Raw genomic sequence first — 12022 nt, 5'->3', positions numbered from 1 at the left:
CTATCAAGACATTGCTTCTGTTCCATTACTTTATTTATGACTGAACGTTTCTAAAACTGCAGACACTCGTCTGTGGTCTGTACTGCAGTCGAGCTCTGGCAACGTCGTTTTCTGTTCATTGGCTGACTGTGTTTTGTGACGTCAGATGCGCAGAACGAACCTAAACTCGGCCGCCGTAGTAAATGACGCGCACTTTAGATGGCAAGGAAGCCAGAAGGCATACACATTGGACGAGTCTGTCAGTACTACCAACAGAGACGTCCAGTTGGGCAGCGAGGTGCTTGATTGTGATCCTTCGACCGACTTCAATGACAATTTCCGCACGTTGCAACATTGCAGGAGTAACAGCTGTGAGTGGCCGGCCGACACTAGGGATATCGGACGCGTTTAAGCGACCTTGTTGCATGACAAACGCCTCGCACTACGACTCACCGTGGTTTTGTTCACTGTCAGGTCTCCGTAGACATTCCACAATCGCCTATGAATATGTGCGATGCTCCGGTTTCCCACCAAAAGAAACTCAATATCAACACTCCGCTTGGAACGGACCTCCGTTACAGACGGCATTTTGAAGACCACTACAGCGTCGCCACCTATCGGAACTTCACGAAACTATAGGCGCTAATACGGGACCATTCCACTATGTCCCACACAAATTCCTCATTTTTTTCAACCCGCCTTTTTTCAACCGGAGTTGCAGGAGAAAAAAAAAGTGCTGCATTACTTTTTCAACGTCCCTCGTACGTCAACACTAAGTGTTAATCTTGGACGAGCGTAAACGAATATTAAAAACGTCATGTGTCACTGTTCTCTCTCTTTTTCAAAAATGGTTCAAATGGCTCTGAGCACTATGGGACTCAACTGCTGAGGTCATTAGTCCCCTAGAACTTAGAGCTAGTTAAACCTAACTAACCTAAGGACATCACACACATCCGTGCCCGAGGCAGGATTCGAACCTGCGACCGTAGCGGTCTCGCGGTTCCAGACTGCAGCGCCTGGAACCACACGGCCACTTCGGCCGGCGTCTCTCTTTTTCGATTATTCTTTTGCAAGATGTTATTGTTTTATTAAAAGAAGCGTTGAAAAATAAAAAAGGCTATTTGTAGCCCCAAATGACGAAATATATTTCATTCAGAAACCGATGCGTATTCGAAAATACGAAGAAAATCTCTTTCATTAGGTAATGTGAAACAAAATTAAACTCGAATTGGATTGAATTTATAGAAGACTTAATCTTTTTGATGAAATCATAAGAATTCCTACTATACGAATCCTGTAAATGTCACAAATATAGAGCGAAATGCAATTTCGTTAGTAAATAATCACATTACTTTCAACAGTTCACTCTTTCGTAAAAGACAACTTAATGTACAGTCCAAGATTTATTTAAACATCTTTGCAGAACATAGGGTGATAGTATTCGGTTTTCTTTGTGCCAGGTGCAGGAAATCTAGTGCTTCAGTCTCCTCTACGACTATATGTCTCTTTGCAGATGCGTTTAGCACAAGACTCGTTACCAAACTGGAAACAGTTCACGGCGTGCTGTGTACAAACAATTACGGTAGCCGGCCGCGGTGGTCTAGTGGTTCTGGCGCTGCAGTCCGGAACCGCGGGACTGCTACGGTCGCAGGTTCGAATCCTGCCTCGGGCATGGGTGTCTGTGATGTCTTTAGGTTAGTTAGGTTTAAGTAGTTCTAAGTTCTAGGGGACTTATGACCTAAGATGTTGAGTCCCATAGTGCTCAGAGCCATTTTCAAACAATTACGGTGAGTAACTGTCATGAATGAGTAAACAAATGACAGAAAGAAAATTTTCCCCGGCAGTTTTCCCTTAACAGTCACATCCACTTGCTAGCAGGGAAATAAATGTGTGATAGCGTAGCTTTCGGTAAAAACAGAAATGAAGAAAAGTTACACAGGACACAGGAACACTAAAAAGAGAAACAGACAACGAAATACGTCATATTTTGTAAAGCTAGTATGACTAATAAGGAAATTATCGGACAATGAAAAGTTTTGGAAGGAAATATAAGCAAAGAAGTGGTGAATGAAATGCAAATAAGTAGTAGTTGAATACATAATAAAAAGGGGACAAAACTAGAAAAGTAAGAGGAATTAAAAATCTAGAAAACTGAAAGAGAAAAGTGACGCAAAATTAATGAACAAATAATTAAAGAATAAGTTGAAGATTTAGAGACCAGAATAGAGAAAATGAAAGGATGTAGAACCGGCCGTGGTGGCCGAGCGGTTCTAGCCGCTTCAGTCTGGAACTGCGCGACCGTTACGGTCGCAGGTTTTAATCCGGCCTAAGGCATGGATGTGTGTGATGTCCTTAGGTTAGTTACGTTGAAGTAGTTCTAAGTTCTAGGGGACTGATGACCTCAGATGTTAAGTCCCATAGTGCTCAGAGCCATTTTTGAAAGGATGTAGAACTTCTAACTAAACGTCAAACGCAGATACTTGAAATGGTAAAAGTTGGAAATAAATATATATTGAAATTTGTCAAGAGGAGAGTTTGATAAGTTGTCAGTATTGGGAAGTGCCATATTGTTAATAACAATACAAGTCCGTCTACATAATTTTGAGTCATAAAGAATTACCAGCTACAGGTCAGAAGTGTGGAAGCTGCACAAAGGAGGTAAAGAGAAACTCCTCACCTTATAAATGGATTCCTCGAGCAGAAGCAGTGGAGTCGCAAGGTTTGGATATGTAAAGAGTCTAGGATCTGAGAAATAATCGATTCAGTCTTAAAAGCGAAACGAAATGTCTACTGTGACAACGTGCTATCGGAATCGAAAAGAATGTACGAAAACAAGTGACCGCAAGGAAAGAAAATTAAATTAATTCTCGAAGACAGCAAAAAGCGCGGAAAAATTGTGTTTATGATGCAACTCGCCCGAGAATGCTTCACGGAGTTGACTGGAGGCATATCGTAAGTGGACATCAGGGAGAAATAAATTGCAGAAAGAAATAAAGATAAGGAGCAGGGGAATATATAATGGTATCTGAAACATAAAAAAACGAAGAAAAATTTATGTACAGTGGCTATTGTTGGAGCGAAGATAGATTTATACTATAATCTTAAAATGGAAAGGAAGCCCAAATGCCTTTCAAGTTATAAGGGATCATTTCAGCTACAAACATCATTTCGTAATTTTTGTACATGTACATGTACTGGTCGATTTTTGCTATTTGTTGTGAAGTCTTGAAATACAACGTAAATTATTTATGCTCCTTGTCTGCGCAAATGAAAACAGGAGCAAGTCCTTGGCAACCTCCGGGTACAAAAATGAGTAAATAAAGTGTTTCTCGAAATTTAGGTGAATAAACAAAAAATGTAGTTCAAAATTCAGTGAAAGGACACAATGAAAGAAGAATAACCAGTATGTGGACGTTGTGATTGTTTTCTTTGTGTTCTACGACTTTAGAAAGCCTGCAACTATATCAGCAACGATTTACGTAACAAAGTTACTGCACCAATAAATTTTTTTAACTTTATTCTCATTTTTGAGCTTGCGTCATTTTTTTAATATGATAGCTGTACGTGCGTTATCTGTCTCTCTTCCCCCCATAGACGTCTACTTACAATCTCAACGCACTGTGCCTACTTCATCTCGCCGAAATGAACGCACATGTGCAACATTACAGTCGTGCTGTTTGTTTATTTAAAGAATAACACCGTATAAATATCCTTTAACGTAAAGAAACTCTGCAAATGAAGTGATGGGTATGGAATTTCCACGAGACAAGGAAGCACAGTATCTATAGGACATAAAAAGACAACTGAAGGGAAAGAGAGGCAGAGTAAGACAAATGCTGACATATTATTCAAAAATAATGTAAACTTCCGCTGCACTCAAAATAGAGAATACATTATCGAAACGATTTGCGTTAAGCATGAAAAAAGAATAGCTTTCGATAGGACAATCCAGTCTCATTTTCGTGTTCTCTGGGAGGTTACATAATTTTTGCATACGATATCTGAGTGTGTGTTCTTCTGTCCCTCTTCTCCTGAGGCAGTCGTCTTCTTATGATCCTGTCGTATCGTGGCTCCATCATTCGCCATAAATTAACACACGCGCAAAACATCATTCGCTGTGTGCATCATGACGTTTTCGCATCTTTTTAGAAATAATGTTTATGCGGCTAAATTTCTGAAGCTTTATAGATGAGTCATTCGCGTTGTATGGTTACGCGAAATCATCTTTGTACCATGCTATCGTTCAACGTAAACAAACCCCGTGTTGCATGTGTGTAAAATTCCACGAGGTAAAGGGAGGCACAGTGGGTTTACAACAACAAAGGACACGGCGGGGAAAGTGCGGCAGAATGAGGCACACGCAAATACCGTACTAAAAATTTACGAATCAACCACAGAAATCGAAAAGGAGCGAATTCTCGAAACGCGTTGCGCTACGCACGCTGGTGAAGTTAGTTTATCGTTTAAATCAAAATGATGCAATAGCTTACAAGCAGCTGGATACCGGTAACTAATGAAAAATGTTAAAGTTGGCGTGAACACCACCGTGTTTTGCTAGTCGTTTGGACCACACGTTTGTAACACTAACAGTCATTCCCAGCGAAGAAAGAAAGGATAAAGATCAAAGGACTGAGCGGAGTTCGAACACGAGACCTTAGCATCGGTCCTGTGACACTGTAACCGCCGAGCCGGCGAGTAATGAAAGTGGTGCGGCTGACGCGCGGGTTGCCTACGGGCGCGGCGGTCGCGCTGACGCACCGAGCAGCAGCAGCTTGACGTCCCTGGCGGCGCGCTCTCGCTCCTCTCGCAGCGCCTTCTCGATCTGGCGGCTGCGGTCGGCGGCGGCGCGCTCCTCGGCCGAGGCGCGGCAGCCCATGGCGAGGCTGAGCAGCCCGCCGGCCGCGCGCCGCCCCCCGCCGCCTCCGCCCCCGGCGGCGCCGCCCCCGCTGGGGCCGGCCGCGGACGCCTTGCTGCCGCCCGTCGCCAGCGTGCCGTCTGTAGGGCGCCGAGCCGCGCAGCACCGACCCGCGACGAATCGATGTGGACTCCGGCGGTCGACTGCGCCGCCGCTCGCCGCCGCCGCCCCGGGCGAAGCGGCCGCTGCGCGCGCACCGCCGCGCCTGGGGTAGGTCCGTGTCCGGAGGCGGACGCGCACTGGGCACATCGATCCGGACAGCCCGTGGGCGGCGGCGGCGGCGGCGGCGACGCTCGCTTTCGCCTCTACTGCGTGCCCGCCACAGTCACAATACTGAAGCGTGTACACACTCACTCACACACAGACGTTGTAACGACGTCTTCAGAAAACGTGCGCCTACAAGATTAATTTCGATACTCTCCTAGCCCACAAAGATTTCCATTTTTGGAAGAGGAATTTACATTTACACTACGTTTTCCCTGCAGTTAACTTATAGTTTAGAGCGAGGTTTAGAGCGTTTATAAGGATGTGCAGAGTCAGCTGAGGGATTCACAGTGATGGAACTACATACGCGCTCAAACGTTATCAGACACGAGCTCTGTAAACTCCTGTTGAACTCGCCGGCGGGTCGTATTGCGTCATCTCCGAAATCTCCCTCTCCGCCAGTGCCCGGTTAACTGAAAACACGTCGTTTGAATCTGTAGTCGGGTACAAAGAAAAACGCCGGCCGCGGTGGTCTAGCGGTTCTAGGCGCTCAGTCCGGAACCGCGGGACTGCTACGGTCGCAGGTTCGAATCCTGCCTCGGGCATGGATGTGTGTGATGTCCTTAGGTTAGTTAGGTTTAATTAGTTCTAAGTTCTAGGCGACTGATGACCTCAGAAGTTAAGTCGCATAGTGCTCAGAGCCATTTGAACAATTTGAACAAAGAAAAACGAGCACTGCCACTACATACGCAGCCGTTGGTCATGACGACCGTTATATACAAAGAGAGTACGCGAACGAACTTGCCCCCTTTCTTGCAGCGGTGTACCGTAGGTCTCTAGAAGAGCGTAGCGTTCCAAAAGATTGGAAAAGGGCACAGGTCATCCCCGTTTTTAAGAAGGGACGTCGAACAGATGTGCAGAACTATAGACCTATATCTCTAACGTCGATCAGTTGTAGAATTTTCGAACACGTATTATGTTCGAGTATAATGACTTTCCTGGAGACCAGAAATCTACTCTGTAGGAATCAACATGGGTTTCGAAAAAGACGATCGTGTGAAACCCAGCTCGCGCTATTCGTCCACGAGACTCAGAGGGCCATAGACACGGGTTCCCAGGTAGATGCCGTGTTTCTTGACTTCCGCAAGGCGTTCGATACAGTTCCCCACAGTCGTTTAATGAACAAAGTAAGAGCATATGGACTATCAGACAAATTGTGTGATTGGATTGAAGAGTTCCTAGATAAAAGAACGCAGCATGTCATTCTCAACGGAGAGAAGTCTTCCGAAGTAAGAGTGATTTCAGGTGTGCGCAGGGGAGTGTCTTAGGACCATTGCTATTGACAGTATATATAAACGACCTTGTGGATGACAACGGAACTTCACTGAGGCTTTTTGCGGATAATGCTGTAGTATATCGAGAGGTTGTAACAATGGAAAATTGTACTGAAATGCAGGAGGATCTGCAACGAATTGACGCATGGTGCAGGGAATGGCAATTCAATCTCAATGTAGACAAGTGTAATGTGCTGCGAATACATATAAAGAAAGATCCTTTATCGTTTAGCTACAATATAGCAGGTCAGCAACTGGAAGCAGTTAATTCCATAAATTATCTGGGAGTAGGCATTAGGAGTGATTCAAATTGGAATGATCATATAAAGTTGATCGTCGGTAAAGCAGATGCCAGACTGAGATTCATTGGAAGAATCCTAAGGAAATGCAACAGAAAACAAAGGAAGTAGGTTACAGTACACTTGTTCGCCCACTGCTGAATATTGCTCACCAGCGTGGGATCCGTACCAGATAGAGTCGATAGAAGAGATAGAGAAGATCCAACGGAGAGCAGCGCGCTTCGTTATTGGACCGTTTTGTAATCGCGAGAGCGTTACGGAGATGATAGATAAGCTCCAGTGGAGGACTCTGCAGGAGAGACCATCTGTAGCTCGTTACGGGCTTTTGTTGAAGTTCCGAAAGATAAAAAAAGTATAAAGGTACTCAAAGTACCCTCCGCCACACACCGTCACGTGGCTTGCGGAGTATGGATGTAGATGCAGATGTAGAGAATGACTGATCGGTTAGCAGTGAATATGATACTGTATTGAAACTTCCTGGCAGGTTAAAACTGTGGGACCGGCCGTTGTGACCGAGCTGTTCTGGGCGCTTCAGTCTGGAACCGCGCGACCACTACGGTCGCAGGTTCGAATCATGCCCCGGGCATGGATGTGAGTGATGACGTTAGGTTAGTTGAGTTAAGTAGTTATAAGTTCTAGGGGACTGATGACCTCGGATGTTAAGTCCCATAATGCTCAGAGCCATTTGAACCATTTTTAAAACTGTGTGGCGGACCAAGACACGAGCTCGGGACCTTTGAAGCTGTGAGGAGGGGTCGTGAGTCGTGCTTGGGTAGCTCGGTCGGTAGAGCACTTGCCCGCGAAAGGCAAAGATCCCGACTTCGAGTCTCGGTCTGGCACACAGTTTTAATCTGCCAGGAAGTTTCATATCAGCGCTTACTCCGCTGCAGAGTGAAAATCTCATTCTGGTTCTGTATTGTTTACATCTGTGCATACGTATATAGTATATACAAAAGTATATATCTACTATGTATTTGTATACACCCACACAAGAACACGTGGGTGAAGTGCATTCTCTAAAATGCGATTAAGTATTATTTATTTACTGCACGTCTGAGGACCTGTACCTGACATTTTTAAACAAGTCATACACATTACAGTTTTCGTTTGTCATCTTTTGTAGTTTCTGCCTTGTTTTTATCTGCAACATTTAAAACGGAGTAAATTCCTTTTTAAAATTAAAATAATTTCAGATTGAAATATAAATAAAATTTCGATGAATGTAAAAATATGACGATGTAGACGAGAGAATCGTTAGTGTTGTCACCGATTATGACTAGCGGTGAATACCTCGAAGTGTTTATTCGAGCTGTTGACTGCCAGTCACAACAAAATACTTTATAGTTAGCAGTAGGGAAATAGTATTGCTAATCCTATGCATTAGTATCAGGTATTCGTCCATGTACGACACTGTACTTTCTTGGTAGATTGGCAGCACCTTACACTACATTTACTCTAGTGTTCGCTGTCCGCAAGTATTATTTGACAGTGCAGTTTGGCAAGTTATGTATGATTAATAATTATGTGTGTCTTCTTTACTATTATATCTCATCTCATCTCATGTTCCTCCTCTTCCTCTTCAGTGTCACTGTTGTCGCTATTACAATAAATTTACAGCAATCTTCGAAAACGTTACAGAAATTAATGATAAGGTACACAACTCGCTATTAGACTTGATCGCAAGTTACCATAATCCAAAGAATACAGAAATGGCACGTTTCTGGTCACAGAGGCATAACAGTGACGTTGCTGTGTGTTCAGTTTTCGTTTGACGAAGCTCTTATGTTTTCTCACGGTGGAGAAGGGATAAACAAGAACACAACCACTTTGTAGACATTGGACGAAATTTGTATATTTTTCATTTGAAGCATGGACTGTAGCACCGAACTTATTCCAGATATCACTCTTCTTCTAACGGAGCACATTCGCACACGTGTAACTGTTTTACTTAGTTTTCGTCTAACACCCTCCACAGTCTACAAAATACTGCTTCGTTAGAGGCCATCCGATACCGACAATCGGTCATTTCTACTTAATGCTACTTGACAACAGCATGATCGTTCACTCAAATTATGTACTAAGTCACGACTGGCCTTACACACTTGCGCATTTCAGTAAGAGGTAATGAGTCGACTAGTAAGAAGAGACGGTAGCGCCACCGTTTTCCGACTGGGAATACTAGCTGAACAGCAGCGGGTAGCACGGGACCCAGTATAACAGTGACGTAACAGCGGTGCCTTGACTCCTAATGTATGCAACCCTCAAGACTAGACTCGTACTCATCTGTTTGTGAACACTAGTGTAGAGTCCGCTCAGGATACGGTGGCCGTTGCACAGTGACAAGTTTTCGTCCAAAGCCCTGGGCGAGTTCATTCGTTTGTTCAACAGGGGAGGCCAACATTGGCCGCTTTCAGCCGGTCAGCGACGCGCTGCGATGATAGAAACGAGGTGCATGCCCCAAATACAAGTGATTCTACTCGAACTCTTCGTTAAAAAAAAATCATTTTTGCCTCAATTATAGCTTCATGATGACGATCCGATCATTTCTTTAATAGTCATAGTTATTGTGATATTTGCATTTAAGTAAGACAATGTGAGATATTTCAAAAAGCTTGCAATGAGAGATAGGCGTCGCTACGATTTTGCGTTTGGTGCATATTACATAATAAGTTGCTGCTTTTGAAATTTAGGTAACCTATTGTAGTTTTCTTTAGACTTGGGTGAAGGCCTGTCTGTTACCAATTTCGAAAAAATTGATCTGATGTAGCACACTCATTTGCGGTCGTGTGTGCCAGCAATAAATCCAGAATGAAATATCCACAACATTCCTCATATTTCATTGACGGTTTGAGACATCGAAATGAGATTTTGTACATGATAACACGCAAAGAGGAGAGTATTTGTCGTACGATTATTATGCAAAACTCATTATCTACTATGTAATTCCATTAACTATGGACTTATTGGATGAGAGAACGTAATTTTTAAGTCATCGAAAGCTGGTTAAACGAGAAATGCTTTGAGTTTTGAAAACAGCATAGTGAAGACATTACACCATTATTTTTGTACCGAGGATGTTCAAAATGGGTATGAGCACTATGGGACTTTCCTTCTGAGGTCATCAGTCCCCTAGAACTTAGAACTACTTAAACCTAACTAACCTAAGGACATCACACACAACCACGCCCGAGGCAGGATTTGAGCCTGTGACCGTAGCGGTCGCGCGGTTCCAGACTGTAGCGCCTAGACCCGCTCAGCCACTCTGGCCGGCACCGAGGATGTGCTTTTTCGTAAACTACTGACCTTACTTTCCCTCAGTTCCTCACTTAATAAACCACTGTTCCATAATCCTCTCGCAATTGCGATTGCACATTTTATTGAGGTAAACTATGCTGTGCTTTGGAAAAACAAACAAAATTTAGTTCAAATGGCTCTGAGCACTATGGGAATTAACATCTGAGCTCATCAATCCCCTAGAACTTAGAACTACTCAAACCTAACTAACCTAAAGACATCACACACATCTATGCCCAAGGCTAGATTCGAGCCTGCGACCGTAGCGTTCGCGCGGTTCCAGATTGGAGCGCCTAAAACCTCTCGGCCACACAGGCCGGCAAACAAAGTTTAATATGGCAACAAGAGAACTGTACGTTTGACTCAAAATACGGCACTCACACGCTCTTCTGAAAGTTACAAACGGTTAACAGGTGAAAATGGATCGCTGTTTTAGTTGCATTTTCAGCGGAATTCTGTTTATATACTAACCAAAGCAGAGGTGACAGCTGACCTTTTTGAAAGGTCACGACGCAAGTGTGCGCATGGAGGGGCTCCACTTAATATTTGTGAAAAATATGAGCGTAGGCTTCAGTTTAGAACAGTACTTCGCCTTCAGCGCTCACCATCTCCCCTACAGCGCCCGCCTGCAACGGCCACCACTACCGCTCTCCCCACGCGCATCCACCGGTCACGTTATTCTGCGTACACTCTACACTGGTGCACTTAGCAGTCACAGGACAATCAGCTACGCATTGAATATGCCCATCCTCATTTTCAGTGTAAATCTGCAATGATGGCTTTTCCCAGTTGCAGCGGATGGATTCTGAGTGTCACGCACATAGGTATTGCGATTATTGAGCATTCCGTCCCTGGCGAAAGAGTCTTCATCCGAGAAACGTGTAACGCCGGAAATGCATATCCTCCTATTTCCATCTATTGTACTATAATTTTTTTTCCTTATTTTTGTTACCTGAGTATATGACGTTTCTGTGTCTTTACATATTGTAATTGTTTTACTATTTGTATGTATATATATATGTATTTATGTCGATGTATAATTGGTTTGTTTCGTGAATATTATTTGTACTTTTACGCTGGGTCTTGCCTAGGGAAAACTGCTATCGAACGATTACATCGATAGGTCGTGTGAAGAATCAAAGTGTGTAGGATCTTTGGTAATGTTAACTCCAGAGCATAGGAAGTCTGGCTGGGGTGATGCAGTGGAGCAGGTGTGTTGTGTGACGCTCCTGCGAGTTGCCGCACTTTCGGGGTTTGGCAGCATGTAATTGCGCTCGACTCGCGATGATAGTTTCTGACATGGTGTCGCGGACGGGAAGCATTAGCTGGTGCACATCAAGAGCCCGTTTCGCCTGGTGACCGGGTCGAGAAGAAGGCGCGCCAACATCCAGCTTCTGCAACAGCGATGGCCGACAATGAGTGACTGTCGCCACCTCCTCGATCGACGGCTTCAAACCTTCAATCAACCAACAAGGAAGACTGGAAGCACGTAAAGTTTTAGAACTGTATGGCAGACCTCAGCTTTTCAAACTGTACCATTTTCGTAACTATAATTACAGCAACTTAGCGTGAACATTTGTTGCTCATTGTCCCAATTGCATTACCAAGCAGTGTCCCTTCCTTTTCCGGAATGAACCCGAGTGTCGTTGAAATTCAAACGCCAGCATTAAAGTACTATTATTCGATTTCAATGCTTTAATTTCAAAGTTCAGTTAAAGTATTCATAGCTGGCCACAGTATTTAGATTGCACAAGCACAAATTAAGAGTGCGAGTTTTGTTACCGTATGTTAGCTTACCTGTGACTGCAGCTCAGCTTGGTACATACAAAATTTTACTATTGTCGATTGTTCAGAATCATTTAATTCAAGTTCAAAGTTAAATCTCTTATTTCTAAATTGCGTAGATTCAAGTAGCTTTTAAAATGATTGTTGAGGTAGTCCAAGACTAACCGTATTTTACTGAATTTCGATGTGCTTCAGAAAGAAAGCTCACTATT

General features: G+C 43.8%; 1 protein-coding gene across 1 annotated transcript in view; it reads right to left on the bottom strand.

Moving 5' to 3' along the window:
* LOC126088605 (guanine nucleotide-binding protein G(o) subunit alpha) overlaps positions 1–4840 on the bottom strand; it is a 588370-nt gene extending 583530 nt beyond the window's left edge. Inside the window, exon 1 of the mRNA XM_049906821.1 lies at positions 4738–4840. The gene's annotated coding sequence lies outside the window, so the exon portion shown is untranslated. The remainder of the gene's footprint in view (positions 1–4737) is intronic.
* Positions 4841–12022: the final 7182 nt, after the last annotated feature.

This window comes from Schistocerca cancellata, chromosome 6, assembly GCF_023864275.1.
Source record: "Schistocerca cancellata isolate TAMUIC-IGC-003103 chromosome 6, iqSchCanc2.1, whole genome shotgun sequence".
Classification (NCBI taxonomy): Eukaryota; Metazoa; Arthropoda; class Insecta; order Orthoptera; family Acrididae; genus Schistocerca; species Schistocerca cancellata.
This window is presented reverse-complemented; position numbering and strand designations above follow the sequence as displayed.